The sequence below is a fragment of the Gorilla gorilla genome, chromosome 17 (genome assembly GCF_029281585.2).
Source record: "Gorilla gorilla gorilla isolate KB3781 chromosome 17, NHGRI_mGorGor1-v2.1_pri, whole genome shotgun sequence".
Taxonomy (NCBI): domain Eukaryota; kingdom Metazoa; phylum Chordata; class Mammalia; order Primates; family Hominidae; genus Gorilla; species Gorilla gorilla.
The window spans coordinates 80,656,067-80,677,552 of NC_073241.2; the positions used below are offsets into that span (position 1 = coordinate 80,656,067).

Sequence of the window (21,486 nt, forward strand, 5' to 3'; positions counted from 1 at the left end):
GTACTTCGTGTCAAAATTAAATTAAACAGTTGGTGTCTGGAGAGTTGAATTTGTTGGTGCTGGGAGGAAAACCCCACATATTTGGTGTCAGAAATGTTATGAGTAGAGAAACAGTTTTGTTTTTAACATGGTAAAGCTAATTTCAGATAGCAATTGAATAAATTTAAAACACTGAATCAATTTTTGTTGGGGGCATCTTTTATAAATTGAGATATACTTTACATAGAGTGCAGTCTTAGGTATTCAGCCTGATAAATTTTACCTATGCATACACCTGTGTAACCACCACTGAGATCATGACATGGGGCATGTCCAGCACTCAGCAGGTTCTTTCATGACATTTTCCATTGTAAGACACCCTTCTTCAAGGTAGGCACTATTCTACTTCCATCATCATAGATTAGTTTCACCTGTTCTTGAACGTTATATACATGAAATTATATAGAATATCCTCTTGTATCTTGATCTTTGTGCTCAACAGTACGTCTGTGAGATCTATTTATGTCTTTGTATACAGCAATAGATTTTTCTTTGTCATTACTCTGTTGTATTTAATTTTATGAATATAAAATGAATCAACTATTTTTATGTTGGATATCTTTTAACCTGTATTATATAATTTCTTATCAAACCGAATGCATGGAGCATAATGTAACTCCTTTTGATGACTCAGGGCCTTCATTGTAAGTATCAGTCATATATTCTTCATTCATTCATTCAACATTTATTGAACATCCAGTTTATAACAGGCATTGTACCATCACTGGGTAATAAAATGAGGAGTGAATACTCATCGTTGGTGATCATTTTCATCAATAAATACTCACAGATCACCTACTATGTGTTAGTAACAAACCCCCTTTGGGCCCTGTTTCCTTCGGTAGATGATTTTCTTGGAGAAAATAGAGGACATCAGGTGTGAACCAATGAAATCCCCTTCTGTGGCCTCTAAGATGATCTATATACAAAGTGTCCTTCCTCTCCTGCCTCACTGAAAAAAAGGCTCATCTCTTGCAGTAGAGAAAGATAAGTTCCCTCTTTTATTTTAAAGCTGATCTCTCCATCTGGTGCAGATACCATCCTTTTTCCTTCACTCAAACCTTGAACTTGTGTGAGCCCCTTCCCCTTGATGCGAGAGTTCCCTATTCATCGAGTCCTTCTCTTAGTCTGTAGGCATAATTATGTTTCACCAAAGCAGAATGAAGCAAAACAAAAACCCTTTTCCTCAAATTTAACACCATTTCTAAATATTGCCCTGTTTATTTTCCTTAAATGCCAAAATTCTTGAAAGGGGCATGTTTCCATTCCCTTTGAAAGGGGAATTTCTTGAAGTGAAATGTGTATATTTCCCATGGTACTTATCAATTTCCATTCTCTTAACCATTTGAAATCTGACTTTTGGCTTCAGTTTCTGCAGAAGCTGCCCTCACCGATGTTGTCTGTGACCTTCTCAGAGTTACAGGCAAAGACCCTTTTAAGTCTTTATCCTGTGTGACTTCTCTTTATTACCCATCTCAGTAAAGTATTGTCTTCCTCTTAAACTTTTTTTCTTGGCTTTCCTATGTCACCGTTCTCTTCTGATTTTTCTTTTCTGATTGTGTCTTCTTGGTATTTTAATGTTTCTCCATTCTCCACCTCTTAAATACTTGTATCCAACCATGACACTTCTTTAAGATTTTTTTTGTAGTAAAATATACCAATGAAACATAAACATAACATTTATTATTTTAACCATTTTGAATGTACCATTCAGCAGCGTTAAGTAAATTCACATTGCTGTGCACCCATCACTACTATCCATATCGAAACTTTTTCATCATCCCAAACAGACTCTGTACCGGTTAAACAATAATTTCCCACCTCTCCCTCCCCCAGTCCCTGGTAGCCACCATTCTACTTTCTGTCTCTATGAATTTGACTATTCTAGGTACCTTATATAAGGGGAATGATACAATGTTGTCTTTTTTGTGTATGACTTTTTTGTGTCTGACTTTTTTGTGTCTGACTTATTTCTCTTAAAACTGACTCTAATCACTGACTTTCAGAGTGATCTTGGGCAAGTTACCTGACCTTTCTTTGCTTCTTTTATTCATCCTACAGGCAAGGATAGTAACAATACTGGTATTTATCCATTTGCGTTTTTAAGATTTGTCTATGTTGTAGCATGCATCAGAATCTCATTTCTTTTTAAGGATTTTGAATAAGATTTAATTGTGTGTATATACCACATTTTGTTTATTCATTCATTCATGGGTGGACATTTGGGGTGTTTCCACATTTTGGCGATTGAAGCTTCTCTTCTTTAGTTTTAGGGTGTCTAAGTAAGGTCAATGTTGCCTCAGAGGAGCACACATATACAAATTTTTTAGGGCCATGTGATGATGCGGGTGGTCACTGGTTTATTATTCTTTGGAGATCCTGCAGCTGGCGAGAAGTGTTAGCATCTGAGAAACAAAGCGGTAGGACCTAGAGCCAGGGAAGCCTGTCGAGAGATATTCTAATCTGTAGGGAACATCCTTCAAAATGGTGGACAGCAGGGGTGAAAATAGTTATATTGGTGAGTCTAGCAAAGCTGATTGGAAAATAATTCCTTGAAAGCCAATTCCCTAATGAACATTTCCAGTCTGTTTATTACATGGTCTAGGGCTCCTTTGGGGGCTGGGTCTTTAGAGTGCTTGATCCAGGCTGGAAACTGATGTTTGCTGCTACTGCCGTGGCTTCCATCATTATCTATATACTGCCAATTCCTAAACCTATCTTAACAGTATTAACTTTCTCTTGAGCTCCAGAACCATAATTCCATCATTTTACTGGACACATACACCTGCATGTCCACAGCTACTTCAAATTCAATATGCCTTAAATCGAAATTGTTATCTTCTCATTCTTGATGGACATAATTACCATTTATTCAGTTATGAAGTCCAGAATTCCAAGAATCATCTTTGACTCCTTCCCTGCTCATCCTCTGTCCCCTTGATTCTACTTCTATTCTCCAGAAAATTTCCCTTTTCTTTTTTTTTTTTGAGATGGAGTCTTGCTCTGTCACCAGGCTGGAATGTAGTGGTGTGATCTCGGCTCACTGCAACCTTCGCCACCTGGGTTCAAGTGATTCTTATGCCTCGGCCTCCCGAGTAGCTGGGATTACAGGCACGAGCCACCACACCAAGCTAATTTTTGTATTTTTGTAGAGACGGGGTTTCACCATATTGGCCAGAATGGTCTTGATCTCCTGACCTCGTGATCTGCCTTCCTCAGCCTCTCAAAGTGCTGAGATTACAGGAGTGAGCCACCATGCCCGACCACCCCTCTTCTCTTAATCCATATTTCTATGCCTGAATTTTACCTCATATTCTGTCTCACAGACACGTTCTTCTTTTATATTGCCATCAGGGTTCTTTTTTCAAAATAGCTTTGATTATATCATTTACAATCCCTCCTCCTGTCTTTAAATGTTTTGAAGCCTCCCCATTGCCAATACATAAACTTTATGTTCCTTAGTATGGTTTATTAGGCCCTCCAGGATCTAACACTCAGCCACTGAACCAGCATTGTCTTTTATTTTACATCTTTACCATATGCTTTCCCCATGCAATCATTTTTCAGTTTGTTTAACATTGGACATTATTTGGTGCCTCAGTATCCTTGCATGGGTGGTTCTTTCTAAAAGCAGAATGCTTACAAATTCGATTCAATTTTGAAGAAGCAGGCACCCTTGCCATCCTCCTCTCATCTTTTTTAACTTGGAGGAGTGCAACTTGTGCAGGGTCTACAGTGAAAGCCCTAGGTCCCTTCACATTATGTTACACAGCTGAGGGTTCCAGCAAGTCCCTTAGGGCTACTGTCAGAGACGAGGTTTTAATGCCCTTGCTGTCACTCAGTGCGATCTTCCTTGGGTCCTTGGTGGAAATGGCAAAGAAAACTGCGGTTGAATCCACCACCTTCTATTTCCTAACATTCTGGTTTTTGGCATATGAGCCTCATTCATCACATTGGGATGATACTATCTACTGTGCAGAAGTTTTGCAGCAATAATGAAAAGGTCAAAACCTTTAATAAGGCTGGGCGCGGTGGCTTATGCCTGTAATCCCAGCACTTTGGGAGGCCGAGGCGGGCGGATCAGGAGGTCAGGAGATCGAGACCATCCTGGCTAACACGGTGAAACCCCGTCTCTACTACCCTACTAAAAATACAAAAAATTAGCTGGGAGTGGTGCTGGGCGCCTGCAGTCCCAGCTACTCCGGAGGCTGAGGCAGGAGAATGGCGTGAATCCGGGAGGCGGAGCTTGCAGTGACCCGAGATCGCGCCACTGCACTCCAGCCTGGGCGACAGAGTGAGACTCCATCTCAAAAACAAAACAAAACAAAACAAAACAAAACAAAACAAAGAAAAACCTTTAATAAGCTGTACGTGTTATAGCCATTAGCTATTATTAGTTTAAACTTCATTCTTTTCTTTTACTCTTTTTCCTTATGTCTCTTACTTTCCTTGTCTTTGCTTTTCTATATCTTTCCCTTTCTCTTCTACATTTTTCATATTTTTTTTGTTTTTTTTTTCTTTTTTCCCTCAAGACCTCAGCAATTAGCAATTTTAGCTCCACTCGGTGCCGCTTAGGTTCTGATCCCTGAATTTACGTAAAGTGCCACCAACCCCCCACCATGACCTTAACAATGCTTACATTTCCCCCATTTGTTAAAACTTCTCTTCTGGGCATTAATGACCATTCCTCACCTGGGGAGAGTTCTCCACCTTACACCCTGTCTCTGTTGTTGGACTTCTTAAAGAGCCTTTCTGTGTAATATTGTCAACTGATTAACCTTTAGGCCTGAAAAAAATGGGAATATTAAAGCAGTAATATTTTCCGCTGTTTTCCAGTGAAGGGTGCATCAATCATAGAAATGTCTTTGACTCCTGTTTGGTTACTGTACCAACAATTGAGTATAACTTTCTGAGTTAGAGGGAGATAATGGTTTCTTGGGGTAATAAAACTGTCAGAAGGAGGGAGACTTTCATCTAACTCGATAAAAAATGTGAAGGCATTGGGTGGCGGCACAAGGACATTGAGGAGATGGCAACATCTGGAGAATCTAGAGGCCTCAACAGCCTGGTAATTTATGGCCCTCAGAGAAATGTACTCGGCCAGGAGCCTGGAAACCTGGATTCCATTCTCATCCCTATCACTGACTTCCAGAGTGACCTTGGGCAAGTTGCCTGACCTTTCTTTCCTTCTTTTATTCATCCTATAGGCAAGGATAATAACAATACTGGTATTTATCCATTTGTTACCCAAAGAGAATTTTTATTTCTCTCTCTGTCTTTTTGGGTAGATAAATGAGGCACCCTTTTTGGAGCTGTTGCACAAATTCAAGGTTTTATTTTTATCACATATATATTTTGTTTACAGGGAGCTTTAATTTATTTCATTAGAAATTTATTTAGATCTGAGATGCAAGGAAGTTTAGCGTAAAGGCCATGCCAATTTTAAAGAGAAATAAGGTGCAGGTCAGAGCAATTGATATTTGCAGGATCAAAACTTTAAAATCCTATGAATTACACTAGCTTTCTCCTATTTAATCACAGACTCACAGGACAAAAGGGAAACTTTGCAAATAAAATTGGAGAACCCTGAAAACATAACTATCATAGTTAATTACTGGCAAGTGAGACATATTTATCATGGAATAGTGGTGAGGTGTCTATAGTTCACTTGGCTGTCACACAGCAAAGAGAGGTGGGGACAAGATTAGGGCTCAACTCAGTCCCCTCCTTCTCCATGCAAACTTGCCAAGTCACAATGACATTACTTACCTCAGTACTCTATTTACAATTATAGTAATTTTTTGAAGTTATTTTCTTTCATTTAAGAGGAGTGATTTCTATGGTTGCACACTCATTCATTCATTCATTCATTTGTTTCATTCCACAAATATTAAGTGCCTATGAGTTATCAGTCAATATGATGGCTTGGGAGATACAGTGATGGGTACATCTATGAGGCTTCTGCTTTCATGGACTTTGGGATTTGGATGGGAGACAAAGGTCAAAATATTGCCATGCAAATGTCTGATTGCAATGGTACGAAGTACTAAGAAGAGAAAGCATCAGGAGCTGTGCTAATAAAAGTGGTGAGTATCCTGTAAATGATTTCACCAGATGTCACTACAGCTCCCAACTCATTTCTTTCATCTTCCTTGACCCCATTCCATCTGCCCCACCAACATCCCTCACTTGCAGTGGTGTGTATTTTTTTTTAATTTTTTTAAAATTAAAAAATTTTTGTTTTGCTTTTTTTATTTTTAATTGCAGTAAAATACACATAAAATCTACTATCATAATCACTTTTTACAGTTCAGTAGTGTTAAGTATAGTCACATTGTTGAAACAGATCTCCAGAACTTTTCCATTTTGCAAAACTGAAACTCTGTATTCATTAAACAACTCTCCATTTCCTCCTTTCCTCATTCACTGGCACCCATCATTCTTTCTGTCTCTATGAACTTGACCACTTTAGGTATCTCTCATAAGTGGAATTGTACAATATTTGTCTTTTTGTGACTGGCTTATTTCACTTAGCATAACGTCTTCAAAGTTCATCCATGTTGTAGCATGTGTCAGAATTTTCTTTCTCTCTCTCTCTCTCTTTTTTTGCAGGTTTGTTACATAGGTATACATGTGCCATGGTGGTTTGCTGCACCCATCAACCCATCATCTACATCAGGTATCTCTCCTAATGTTGTCCCTCCCCTTGCCCCCCATCCCCAGACAGGCCCTGGTGTACGATGTTCCCCTCCCTGTGTCCATGTGTTCTCATTGTTCAACTCCCACTTATAAGTGAGAACATGCAGTGTTTGGTTTTCTGTTTCTGTGTTAGTTTGCTGAGAATAATGGTTTCCAGCTTCATCCATGTCCATGCAAAGGACATGAACTCATCCTTTTTTATGGCTGCATAGTATTCCATGGTGTATATATGCTACATTTTCTTAATCCAGTCTATCATTGATGGGCATTTGGGATGGTTCCAAGTCTTTGTTATTGTACATAGTGCCGCAATAAACATAAGTGTGCATGTGTCTTTATAGTAGAATGATTTATAATCATTTGGGTATATACCCAGTAATGGGATTGCTGGGTCAAATGGTATTTCTAGTTCTAGATCCTTGACAAATTGCCACACTGTCTTCCACAATGGTTGAACTAATTTACACTCCCACCAACAGTGTAAAAGCATTCCTATTTCTTCACATCCTCTCTAGTATCTGTTGTTTACTGACTTTTTAATAATCGTCATTCTAACTGGTGTGAGATGGTAGCTCATTGTGGTTTTGATTTGTATTTCTCTAATGACCAGTGATGATGGGCTTTCTTCCATATGTTTGTTGGCTACATAAATGTCTTCTTCTGGGAAGTGTCTGTTCATATACTTCACCCACTTCACAACAAAAAGTGTAAAAAGAGCAAAGAAAAGTCATTATATGATGATAAAGGGGTCGATCCAGCAACAGGATATCACAATTGTAAATATATATGCACCCAACTCTGGAGCACCCAAATATATAAAACAAATACTATTACAGCTAAAGAGAGACATAGATCTCTATACAGTAATAATTGGAGACTTTGAGACCCCACTTTCAGCATTAGACAAATCTCACAGGCATAAAATCAACAAACAAACATTGGACTTAACCTGTACTGTAGACCAAATTGACCTAATACACGTTTTCAGATCATTTCATCCGAAGGCTACAGAATGTACATTTTTCTCTTCGGCACATGATGGTTCTTAAGGATAGACCATATGTTAAGTCACAAAACGAGTGTTAAAACATTCAAAAAATTGAAATAATATCAAACATCTTCTCTGACCACAATGGAATAAACTAGAAATCAATAACAAGAGGAATTTTGGAAACTATACAAACACATGGAAATTAAGCAATATGCTCCTGAATGACCACTGGGTCAATGAAGAAATTAAGAAGGAAACTAAAAATTTTCTGGAAACAAATGATAATGGAAACACAATATACCAAAACCTATGTGATACAGCAAAAGCAGTACTAAGAGGGAAATTTATAGCGATATGCTTCTACATCAAAAAAATAGAAAAACTTCAAATAACCTAATGGTTCATCTTAAAGAACTAGAAATGCAAGAGCAAGCCAAACCTAAAATTAGCAGAAGAAAAGAAATAATAAAGACCAGAGCAGAAATAAATGAATTTGAAATGAAGAAAACAATACAAAAGTTCAATGAAACAAAAAGTTGGTTTTTTGAAAAGATAAAATTGACAAACCTTTTGCCAGGCTAATGAAGAAAAAAAGAAAAAAGCCCCAAATGAATAGAATCAGAGATTTATTTTAAAGGAGACATTAAAGCTGATACCACAGAAACTAAAAGGAACATTAGTGACTACTATGAGCAAATATATGGCAATAACTTGGAAAATCTAGAGGAAATGGATAAATTCCTAGACACATACAACCTACCAAGATTGAATCATGAAGAAATCCAAAACCTGAACAGACTAATAACAACTAATGAGGTCAAAGCCACAATAAGAAGTCTCCTGGAAAAGAAAAGCCTGGGACATAATGGCTTCACTGCTGAATTCTACCAAACATTTAAAGAAGAACTAATACCAATCCTACTCAAATCAAATTGTTCCAAAAAATAGAGGAGGAGGGAATACTTCCAAACTAATTCTACAAGGCCAGTTTTACCGAGATACCAAAACCTGACAAAGACATGTCAATAAAAGAAAACTAAAGACCAATATCTCTGCTAAATATTGATGCAAAAATCCTCAATGAAATACTAGCAAAGGGAATTCAACAATACATTAAAAAGATCATTCATCATGAGCAAGTAGGATTTATCCCAGGGATACAAAGATGGTTCAATGTATGCAAATCAATCAGTGTGATATATTATATCACAGAATGAAGGACGAAACCATGTGATCACTTCAACTGATGCTGAAAAAGCATTTGATAACATTTAACATCCTTTCATAATAAAAACCTCAAAAAACTGGAAATAGAAGGAACATACCTCAACATTATAAAAACCATATAGGACAGAACCACAGCTAGCATTATACTGAATGGGGAAAAACTGAAAGCCTTTTCTGTAAGATCTGGAACATGACAAAGATGCCCACCTTCACCACTGTGATTCCACATAGTACTAGAGTTCCTAGCTAGAGCAATAAGACAAGAGAAAGAAATAAAGGGCATCCTCACTGGAAAGGAAGAAGTAAAATTATTTTTCTTGTCAATGATCTTCTATTTGGACGAACCTAAAGATTGCATCAAAAAACTATTAGAACTGATAAACAAATTTACTCAAGTTGCAGGGTATAAGATCAACATAAAAAATCAGTAGCATTTCTAAATGCTAACAGTGAACAATCTGAAAAAGAAACTAAAAATTAATCCCATTTACAATAGCCACAAATAAAATTAAATACCTAGGAATAAACTTAACTAAAATAGTGAAAGATCTCTACAATGAAAATTGTAAAACTCTGATGGAAGAAATTGAAAAGGACACAGAAAAAGACAGATATTCCATGTTCATGGATTTGAAGAATAAATATTCTTATAATGTCCATATTACTTAAAGCAATCTACAGATTCAATGCAATCTCTATCAAAATACTAACCACATTCTTCACAGAAATAGAAAAAAATCCTAAAATGTATATGGAACAAAGTAAGTCTTAAAACATTCAAAAAATTGAAATAATATCAAGCATCTTCTCTGACCAAAATGGGATAAAACTAGAAATCACTAACAAGAGGAATTTTGGAAACTATATAAACACATGGAAATTAAACAATATGCTTCTGAATGGAGCTATCCTGAGCAAAAAGCCAAAGCTATCCTGTGCAAAAAGAATAAAACTGGAGGAATCACGTTACATGACTTCAAATTATACTACAGAGCAATAGTAACTAAAACAACATAGTTACTGGCATAAAAACAGACAAAGAGACCAATGGAACAGAATAGAGAACGTAGAAACAGATCCATACATCTATAGTTAACTCATTTGTAACAAAGGTGCCAAGAACATACATTGGGAAAAAGACAGTCTCTTCAATAAATGATACTGAGAAAACAAGATATCCATGTGTAGAAGAATAAAACTTGACCCCTATCTCTCACCATATAAAAAATCCAAATCAAAATAAATTGAAGACTTAAATCGAAGACCTCAAAAGTATGAAATACTACAAGAAAACTTTGGAAAAACTCTCTAGGACATTGATCTGAGCAAAATTTCTTGAGTAATACTGTACAAGCACAGGCAACCAAAGCAAAAATGGACAAGTGGGACCACATCAAGTTAAAAACTTTCAGAGAGTGAAAGAAACAATCAACAAAGTGAAGAGACAACCCACAGAGTAGGAGAAAATATTTGCAAACTACCGATCTGATGAGAGATTAAAAATTAGAATATATAAGGAGCTCAAACAATCCTATAGGAAAAAAATCTAATAATCTGATCAAAAAATGGGCAAAAGATTTGAATAGACATTTCTCAAAAGAAGACATACAAATGGCAAACAGGCATATGAAAAGGTGCTCAATATCATTGAGTGTTAGAGAAATGCAAATCAAAACTACAATGAGATATCATCTCACCCCAGTTAAAATGGTTTATATCCAAAAGACAGGCAATATCAAATGCCAGCGAGGATGTGGAGAAAAGGGAAACCTTGTACACTGTTGGTGGGAATGTAAACTAGTACAACCACTGTGGAGAATAGTTTGAAGGTTTCTCAAATAACTAAAAATAGAGCTACCATATGATCTAGCAATCCCACTCCCAGGTATATACCCAAAAGAAAGGAAATCAGTATATCAAAGAGATATCTGCACTCCCATGTTTGTTGCAGCACTGTTCATAATAGCCAAGATCTGGAAGTAACCTAAATGTCCATCAACAGATTAATCAATAAAGAAAGTGAGGTACTTATACCCAATGGAGTACTATTGAGCCATAAAAAAGCATGAGATCTTGTAATTTGCAATAACATGGATAAAGCTGGAGTTCATTATGTCAAGTAAACTAAGCCAGACACAGAAAGACAAACATCTCATGTTATCACTTATTTGTGGGAGTTAAAAATCAAAGCAATTGAATTTAGGGACATAGGGGGTAGAAGGATAGTTACCAGAGGCTGGGAAGGGTAGTAGGGGGTGGAGGGAAGATGGGGATGGCTAATGGGGGGGAAAAAAACAGGAAGAATGAATAATACCTAGTATTTGATAGCAAAACAGGGTGACCATAGTCATGATAACTTAATTGTACACTTAAAAAGAACTAAGGCCGGGCTCAGTGGCTCACGCTTATAATCCCAGCACTTTGGGAGGCCATGGCAGGTGGATGACGAGGTCAGGAGATCGAGAGCATCCTGGCCAACGTGGTGAAACCCCGTCTGTACTAAAAATACAAAAATTAGCTGGGCGTGGTGGCGTGTGCCCGTAACCCTAGCTACTCAGGAGGCTGAGGCAGGAGAATTGCTTGAACTCGGGAGGAGGAGGTTGTGGTGAGCCAAGATGGCGCCACTGCACTCCAGCCTAGCAACAGAGTGAGACTCCATCTAAAAAAAAAAAAAAGAACTAAAAGAGTATAATTGGATTGTTTATAACAAAAAGGATAAATACTTGAAGGGATGGATACCCCCTTTACCCTGATGTTGTTATTATGCATAGCATGCCTGTATCAAAACATATCATGTACCCCATAAATGTATACACCTACTATGTACTCACAAAAATTAAAAATAAACTAAAAAAATAAATTCATTGAAGCATAGATCTTTAATTATGGTAGATAAATGAACATAAGATCATCAGTGACAACTTGAATATCAAGGGAAATAAAGCTCATTGTTTAAAACAGAATGTAGAAACCATAAATGACAAAAAAGAATCAGTGCCATCAATCTCAAAAGACCTTGGAATGCCCATGATTCCCTCCACCCTCCAGTTTCCGCGAGCTTCCTTTGCATTCCAACCTGCCTTTAATTAGTTCTTCTTTTCCTGAAACTTCAGAATTCAAGATAATGAGAAAAGCTATTTCTTATTCAACTGTTTTTCTGTACTGTTTCATTACTAGTTCCGAAACATGCTGTTTTCTACTATTTTTCATTAGAAAGGCACAGAATTTTTATTATGTTAAGATCCTTTCCAACCCTGGAATTCAATAATTTTATATTGTAGAACAAATAGAACTTTTGATGGCTAACTTAAGAACTTTACCAGAGGTGATAAATTGTTTTTTTCTCTATAGGGAAATCTTCCTTTAGGGCTGTATTCTAACCAACGGGTATAGAAATAAATATTTAGAATATAATTCTTTTGCAAGTAGGACCATCCAGATTATAAACTCTTTTTTGGTAATGGACTGTTTTACATACAATCGTCTCTTCCAAAATGCCTACTACACAGAAGAGGTGTTGCATGGATATTAAACTATTGAAGAGGGAGATTCCTCATTCTCTATGGGCTATTCAGTGAAGTGGCTCACAACTTCTTTTGTCTTCCATAGTGCAGCTGAAATCAATTTCTACTTGCTTTGTTCCTTCTTAAGCTAGAAGCGGCAGATCATCATCCTTAGTTTAAATGTAATTTTTTTTTTTTTTTTTTTTTTTGAGACGGAGTCTTGCTCTGTCGCCCAGGCTGGAGTGCGGTGGCGTGATTTCGGCTCACTGCAAGCTCCGCCTTCCGGGTTCACGCCATTCTCCTGCCTCAGCCTCCCGAGTAGCTGGGACTACAGGCGCCCGCCACCACGCCCGGCTAATTTTTTGTATTTTTAGTAGAGACGGGGTTTCACCGTGTTAGCCAGGATGGTCTAGATCTCCTGACCTCGTGATCTGCCCATCTCGGCCTCCCTAAGTGCTGGGATTACAGGAGTGAGCCACCACGCCCGGCCAAATGTAATTTTTTTTAAGTGTGAAATGCCAATCGTACAGAAAGGTCCAGAGAGTAATATACCATGTACCCACCTTTTGGACTTAACAAATAACATTTTATATTAGCTTTAGATAGCTTTTTCCTTAAGAAAAAAAAAAAGGTACATTTACAACTTCTCTACACTGACTCCAATCCTTGTCCCTTCTCCCTCTTTCCCTCACCAGAGATAACCAGCGCCCTGAAGTTTGTTTTATTCCCGTCCATAATTTTATATTTTACTATATATGTATGTATCCATAAACAATAGTTGTAGTTTTCTGGATTAAAAGATATATTAATACTAAAATACTATATCTGTTATGGACTAAATTGTATCCCCTCCTCCAGAATTCACATGTTGAAGCTCTAATCCTCAATTTGACTATATTTGGAGATAGGGCCTTTAAAAGGGGGTTTTTAAGGTAAAATGAGGTCATAGGGTGAGCCCTGATCCAATACTACTGATGTCCTTATGAGAAGAGAAGATGAGGGCACCCAGAGTGACACCATGGAAGCATGCACATAGAGAAAAAGCCATGCGAGGAGGTGGCCATCTGCAAGCCAAGGAGAGAGGCCTCAGGAGAACTCAAGCCTGTTGACATCTTCATCTTGGATACCCAACCTCTAGAACCGCGAGAAAATAAATTTCTGTCATTCAAGCCACTGGGCCTGTGGAGTTTTGCTATGGCGGCCCTAGCAAACTAATATACCAGTTAAATTCAAATTTCAGATAAGGAACAACTTATCTGTTGTTTATCTGAAATGTAAATTTAATTGGTATCCTATATTTTGTCTGGCAACCCCAGCGCTACTGAGTATTAATACCCTGCACTTCCAGACAGTACCCGTGGGAACGCTGACTGGGTCTTAGCATAGCACTTTGCACATAAGAGAACTGCAGATCTGAAAGTTGGAAGGGATCTTAAAGGTCATCTAGAAGAATAGTTCTCGATGTCTTTCCACTTTCATGTTCTTGAGACTTACAACACACTTCCACTCACAATAATGGCTAATAATGATAATTAATGGTTTCTCAATTGGACATATGTTAAGTATGAAATGAGAATCTGGTGGTGGTGGCGGCAGCAGTGGTGTGTGTGTGAGAGAGAGACAGAGAGGGAGACAGAGAGACAGAAGGAGATAAGGGCAGAGGCACATATATTTTGAAGATTTCTCCAGATAATTCTGATAGCTCTTCCCGTGGTGTGTATAGCAATCCCTGATCATTTTGAGGCTCATGAAAGACTACCCTAAGGAAGTGCTGTTTGAGCTAAAATTTGGGCCTTGATTAAAAATTAACTACATGGAGAGAAATAGGATTGAGGACATCATTTCAGGCAATGAGAACAGCTTTTCCAAAGGCCCTTAAGTGGGAGGAAGCACAGTGTGTGTGCGAAAACTGAAAGACGATGAGAGGAGAGGGATGGGGTATGTGGCTTCACAGACTGGTGAAGTCTTTATTCTGTAAGGCTTAGTACACGATGTTAAGAATTTTGGACTTTATCCTAACCACAGTGGGATGATCTGAATTGGAGGAGAGACATGAATTGGTTCTTCTTTTTATAAGAATGAGATTTGGCTCTAGTGGAAAGAGCCATATTTGAGGAGATATTATATTAGTAGTGAATGTTCAGCAGGAACATGATGTTGGATTGGATTAAGAAGTGGCCATGGAGATCCAGAGAGGTAGGTGGACTCAAAAGGTCCTCAGTAGTAAAATCTATGGGACTTAATGTTTTGGAAGTGAAGGAGGGGTATAAATAAAGGACACGTCTTAGGTCTCTGACTTACATGGTTGGATGGTTAGCGGTGCCAGTCATTGAGATAGAGCGCCTCGGAGCAGGATGGCCATAGGATTAGATTAGGTACAATTATTATGAAGCAGTTTTAAGACATCCGAATTGAGGTGTTAGGCCATTGAATGTCTGAGTACAACCTTTAGAAGAGTGATTTGGGCTGGAGTTGGAGCTTGGTGATCCAAGCTTCGGGTATGAATGAGGATGCCTAAACACAGAGAGTATGGTAAAGAGAGGCCAGACACCAGGAATTCTGAATAGTGACGAATTAATCTGATAAACTAATGTTTGAGTAAATCCTTTGAGAGGAGAGACTGTCCTTCTCTCTCCCAGGTAACATATTTCTTTTCTCTGGAGAATTTTCTTTTCTCTAGAGAAATGCTTTAACCCCAAGCAGTGATGTTGATGGAAGTCATTTAAATAGCAGGGTTTGGGGAGGGTGTATTTGAGCAGGCAGGGCCTGATGGTGACTCAGAAGCCACTATGGGCTGGAAGCTGCCTTCTGCATTCTACAACTATAAGATCTATTCTGTCCCTTCACATATAATGTGGCCTAGATAGAGAGTAAGCAGAGAGACACTTAAGACATTTAAATTCATAAATTTGAGACGAGCTAAGCAAAGCATAGCTCTCTTTGTTCTCATTTTATTTACTTTTTGGAGAAAGATGCAAGCAAGAGAAAAATAAGCAGATATTGAAGAATGTTTTTGGCAAAGAAACTTTCAGAGGGCCTCCTGGCATCAATGTAGACTGAGCACTATCTCCTATACCTTCTCTATCTTCTGCATCCCCAACTGTGAGCCCTGAGGATACTCATGACACTGCCATTTATTGAGGGTCTTGTGTGTCAGGCCTGTGTAACCTTTATGGAACATGTATGATACAGATGTTATTATCCCCATGTCCCAAATACAAAAGGAAGGCTCAGAGAGGTTAAGTAGTTTGGGTAAAATCACTTAGCTAGTAAGTGACAGTCTGGGGATTTGAATGTCTGTCTCCCAAACAGTGCCATCTCCTATTCACTATATTACCTCTCTTTAGTGCTCAGAATGAGGAAGGCCCTAAAATCTAAGAGACTGAATCCTAAAACAAAGGTTCCATTCTGTCATCTAAAGTCCTCTTTGGGATGTAGAAAAACGGACTCATGTTTTGAAAACTTTATGGGACAGAAAGGGTTGTTAGGCACTGGCCTTTCTTTAACTAGAAAATTCAATTATCTAGAACACTCCATTCCCCACGTGCTCCCATTAATTGCTATTTTACGGTGACACAGAGAAAAAGCGGGGATTGCTCTGGGAAAAGGATGAGCAATGCAAAGTCTGCGGATTCCAGGGTTTTGAGGATAAATTATCTAGTTAAGATTAAGGCTCTCTGTGCTTGAAGTTGTTATCAACTTTGACGCCCCACATGAGTTCTTTATATCAGAGTAATGGTGTTGGGAATGATCACTGTGCCTCCTGTGATGTGGAAGAATTTCTTGGTCATATTGGGCCCGTCAATTTTCTCATTTATTTTGTTGATACCCTTTTGAGTCTTAAGTTAGATGGTTATTTGTCTTACATTACATTTAGACTGGAGAAATCTTTGTGTAATTATGACCTCATTGTCTGGATAGCCTTCTACTTAAAAAGGAAAAAAAGAGGTTAAAAAAAGCCCAAACACTTCAGAGCCAACTCTTCAACTGCACATGTGTTTTGTACTTTAAAAAATTATTTTCAAATAGGGCTTATCATGGGAAAAACAGCAGGAATGAATACTCTGCAAGGACATGTCCAGCTGAGAAGCCCCGGGTCTTGGGTGTCACCAAATCTGGAGATGCTCTAAGATGTAAGCTGTCTAGCAGAGGGAAAAAAAGATTCCTGTTGTTCTGCCAGGTCATATCTTCAGGCTTGAGGAGGAAAGAGTCTAAATAATAAGACCACCTATAGCAACAATAGCCAATATTCTTTGCCCACGTGCTGTGCAGCAGGCTCTAGACTAAGTGCATTTACATTTGCCCTTTTCCTTTCATCTTCACAATAACCCTCTTGGATGTTGTACTATGTTGGACACTACAAATCTTCTGGGCCCCACATTTTGCTTCAGCTGCTATTGCTGCGACTTGTTCTGAGCAGGCTTCAATCAGCTTTGTGTAGGTGCAGCCAGAGGGAGTCGCTCCTTGGACTAAGCTTTCTACCTCTCCCTTCCTGCCCTGGGGCTTCTCTGATATCTGGGCTTGGGGTAGGAGCACTACCCAGAAGGGTGGGAGTTAATGCTCATGGAGCTGCTCTCAGACAATAGGGAAGAGAGTCAATGAATAAATGCTTTCCTCTTTCATTCCCCAAGCAGACTTTTCGGAGACCTATTTCATAAGCACCAGTCACTGTAAGGCTGGCAACCTCGGTAACATCCTTCCCTTGTTCCCTTCCCTGTCTCTCAGACCTGCTCCTTGGGCTCACTTCCAAAACGAATTATCTGCAGACTTTATCTCAGGCTCTGTGTGGAGCTGTGGGACAGTGGTGGGGATGGCAGGCTAGGAAGGGATGACGGTGGCCTTCCAGAACCAAGGGGGCCTCTTTTGCTGCTGCTATTGCAGTCCCCATTGGTGACTCCCTACTGTCCACTTCCCTACAGGGAGGACTCACAGTGGCTTTCTCACTCACAGTGGCTTTCCATCAGTGCTGTCCTTTGCCAAAACATTGCAGCAGCTAGTGTCATCAGGGGCCCGCAGAGCTGTGGGATTTGACCCCTTAGTCAGAGACTTATTTTAAATACCCTCTTTCAACTCTCCTGTACCAGTACCAGTCCAGATGTCTGACATTGCAGCTATCTGTATTGGGGCCTCAAATGGAAACCCCTGAATGATTATCATAAAATCATGTTCTATTCCCCTTTGCCCTGTACCTTATTCACTGGGAACTATGGGACTTTTGAACAGACTCATAGATGGGGAGATTCTGAGAGGATGAACATGCAGGACCTGTGGTTTTAGCTACATGCTCCTCAAAGTGAGTCTCAGGCTTTATCTGCTCTCGGTTGCTTTATCATCGCTATGTCATAGATAAGGAAACTGAGGCTTGGAGAAGCTATGTAAGTAATTTGCTGAGTGTCAGATAGGTACTAAGTGATGGAACTAGCAACCCTGGTCCTGGTAATAATCACTATGGAACACAGCCTTCTAAATGGCCCTCCCTTGGGGTGGGGGTGTTTTGTGAGCCCCACTTCCAGGAATGCAAGCTAAAGTCATCACAGCTAAGACATCTCAGGAGGGAATCTGGCCCTGGAGACTAGGGATCCCTACTGTGAGAACTTTAAGAAGCTCCGTATCCTCTCTGCTGGTTATGATTCTTGCCCCTTATCTGTTGCAGTATAGAAATTAAGAGTGAAATCCTTGACATGAAAAGGGCTTGTACACTTGTCTTCGGGAGCAGGATGAAGAAGGTGTTTCCTTGTGTATGGACAGGATTATACGAGAAGATGGAGAGGAGAGTGGTTGTGGTGGCCGTGAGGCAGAGGGCAGGAAGGTGGGGAAAATGTGGGCTCATCGTGATGCGGCTCTGGGCTTAAGCAGGAGCCCAGGCCATGGCAGGACAGTACGGTATGGACCCAGCTGGCTTCATGGGCTCCAACAGTTGCACAGGGCCCCCTGCTTAGCAGGACCCTGTGTTTGGTTTTATGCTCTGCTGCCACGATCTTGAAATTCTCAATAATTTTTGAACACGGGAACCTGTGCTTTTAATTTGTAGCAGGCCCTGCAAATTATGTAGCGGGATTTCATAACATCTTTTTTTTACCCTGCAGTGCCCATTGATGGCCCCCTACTGGTGGCATTTCAGAAGGATGGAAAAGGACTGCTTCACTAGTGGTGGGAAGCAAAAGCAGTTCAGGATGAGAATGCGATTTCCCCAAGAAGAGAGTGTGGTAGTTTTTGTTTCTGCCATATATATATATATGTATATATATATATATATATTTTTTTTTTTTTTTTCTAGAGACAGGGACTTGCTCTGTCGCCTAGGGTGGAGAGCAGTGGCACAATCATAGCTCAGTGTAGCCTCAAACTTTTGGGATCAAGCGATCCTCCTACCTTAGCCACTCAAAGTGCTGGGATTACAGAAGTGAGCCACTGCACTTGGCCAATTTTGGCTAGATTTTAAAGGTCCAAATGTAGTGGTATGTCTTGGGAATAGGTTTTAATGGAGGTGGAGAGATTGCTAAACAATACCTGGAGCTTTAGGTGGGAATAGTGGGTTTGCTGGGCTGAGGGGCAAGGAGCACTAACCCAGGGAAACCATCTCGGGGAAGGACTGATGTGGAAGCTGCACCTATTGAAGACTTACAGGAATTTCATAGCTTTTCCTCCTGCCTCAGCCTCCTAGTAGCTGGGACTACAGGCGCCCGCCACCACTCCCCACTATTTTTTTTTTGTTTTTTGTTTTTTTTTGGTATTAGTAGAGATGGGATTTCTCCACATTGCCCAGGCTGGTGGGCAATGTACTTTGCCTCCCAAAGTACTGGGATTACAGGCATGAGCCACTGCACAAATCGGCCTGTTTCACAAGCTTCTTTATTCTGAGCCTTAGCCATCTCTTGTGTAATGGAGATAATAGAAAGCTCAAAGTGTTAAAGCAAGGATTACATGACCCAACACATAGGAAACACCAAGGGCATGCTGAGCACTGGCCAGGCCCTTGGCTGATGTCCATTTCCTTTCTGTCTTACAGCACCAAGGGTGCTTTGAGCTCCAGGTAGATAGAAAGCTGCATGTATTTATCTGGGTAATTTGGGTCAATGTCTACTATTTAGAAGCAGGCGGGGCTTGAGTATGAATTAGCAGGTCTGGCACTTTATGTGATGATGGCGGCACATCTAACAATTCTTTTGTCATCTTAATGGCACCGCTTCCAATTACAACTTTGTTCCAGCTGAGCAAGAGATGTTCTAGGTGGGAACAGTTACTGGAGAGGCTCCATAAAATCCACGTGGAAGCTAGAGTGTGACTCTCAACAGATTCAACTACTTTAATTTAACCTACATGAATATTGCCTCCGGCGGGATCCTGTTTTGGGGACCAATCTATGTTATGCTGGATATTGTATTGGGGCCTTTCGGAGGTTTGTGTGTGTGTGTGTGCACATGTGCACACATGGGTCAATTTTGTTCTTTTATTATTATGTAGTCTCATAATCTGTTATTTGGATGTAGTCAAAGAAAAAATGAATGTAATAGACTTCCTGTTCTTTCAAAAGCAAATATTTTTTAGAAGCATGCTCTTCATTTTGTTCACTATTTATAATTTTCTCTGATAGTAATAATTTAATGTAATACATGTAGATTAAGAAAGAAAGTCCTCAAATGAATCGGCCTTAGTGTGTGGATGAAGGGGATGTCTTTTTGACTAATAGTTTCTTCCTGTTTAAGTGTTAAAATTTGTCTAATTTCTCAGCTAACACTGGACTAGGATTTATAGGTTATGTGAATTTCAAATAAAAACCAAGCCCACACAAAGCAAACCAAATTGTTCCATTTCTAAGTTCTTATTTTTACTTTAAAAATTATGCAAGTAACTGTATTTATTGTTAGAATAGGAGAAGGTGTAACTTAGTAAAAAAGAAAAAATAGGAGAGAAAAATCTTAATTTCTTTCCTTTCCTTTACTTTACTCTTCATATTTTGATACATAGATATTTCCCGCCAAATGTGATTACACTATACATTCTGTTTTGGTATCTTCTTTTTAACACTTACCAATATATTATTGATACTATTTCTTGTCAACTAGTGTACAAGTTTTCTCATATTACAATTATACTTATCTTAGCCCAATTCCCTATAGTTGTTTATACTTTTAATAGCTATGGTTTATAGCACCAGTTGAAAGAGAAACTGGTTCAGCAGAAAACGTCACCTATCTCTATGGTTGTTTATACTTTATTTTTTTGAGGCAGGGTCTTGTCCTGTTGCCCAGGCTGGGGTGCTCTAGTGTGATCTTGGCTCACTGCAGCCTGGACCTCCTAGGCTCAAGTGATCCTCCCATCTCAGCCTCCCAAGTAGCTGGTACTTTAGGCACGCACCAACACACCTGGCTAATTTTTGTAGACACAGGGTCTTGCTGTGTTGCCCAGGCTGGTCTTGAACTCCTGAGCTCAGATGATCAGCCTGCTGCAGCCCTCCAAAATGTTGGGACTACAGACATGAGCCATCATGCTCAACCCTGTTTATAATTTTAATAGCTATAGTTTATAGCACCAGCTGAAAGAGAAACTGGCTCAGCAGATAACTGTCACCTCTCTCTGTCTCTCTTTTTTCCCCAGAGAACCTTGTCTTGGGCTATTGGTAGCACGTAGATAAACTACCCTTGGATCAAGTGACCATCCCTGTACAATAAGAGTTGGCTGAGGAAGAGGATAAACTGTGAGCAGGAAAGATCCCCTAGAAAGGCATGTAGGTATAAAAGGATCTTAAACTAAATATATGTCTATCATATATAGGATGGATTTTTTTTCCCATTTGTCTTTAACTTTTTAATTGTGTTTAACTCTACCCTCTTTCTCTTCGTTTTTTCAGCCCCAGTAACACAAGTGTCAACTTTATTGACAGTATCACAGGTCCCTGAGGATCTCTTTGGTCATTCTTTTTCAGTTTATTTAATTTCTGTGTTTCAGATTTGGTTATTTCTATATTTCTGTTTTCAAGTTGACTGATTCTTTCTTCTGTCATCTCCATGCTGCTGTTGAATTCAT

The 21,486-nt window shown here is 39.2% G+C and overlaps 1 long non-coding RNA gene across 1 annotated transcript in view; it reads left to right on the forward strand.

Moving 5' to 3' along the window:
- Positions 1-21,187, forward strand: part of LOC134757399 (uncharacterized) — a 41,026-nt gene extending 19,839 nt beyond the window's left edge. Inside the window, exons 2-3 of the long non-coding RNA XR_010131287.1 lie at positions 6,652-6,718; positions 21,058-21,187. This is a non-coding gene — a long non-coding RNA (uncharacterized lncRNA). The remainder of the gene's footprint in view (positions 1-6,651; positions 6,719-21,057) is intronic.
- Positions 21,188-21,486: the final 299 nt, after the last annotated feature.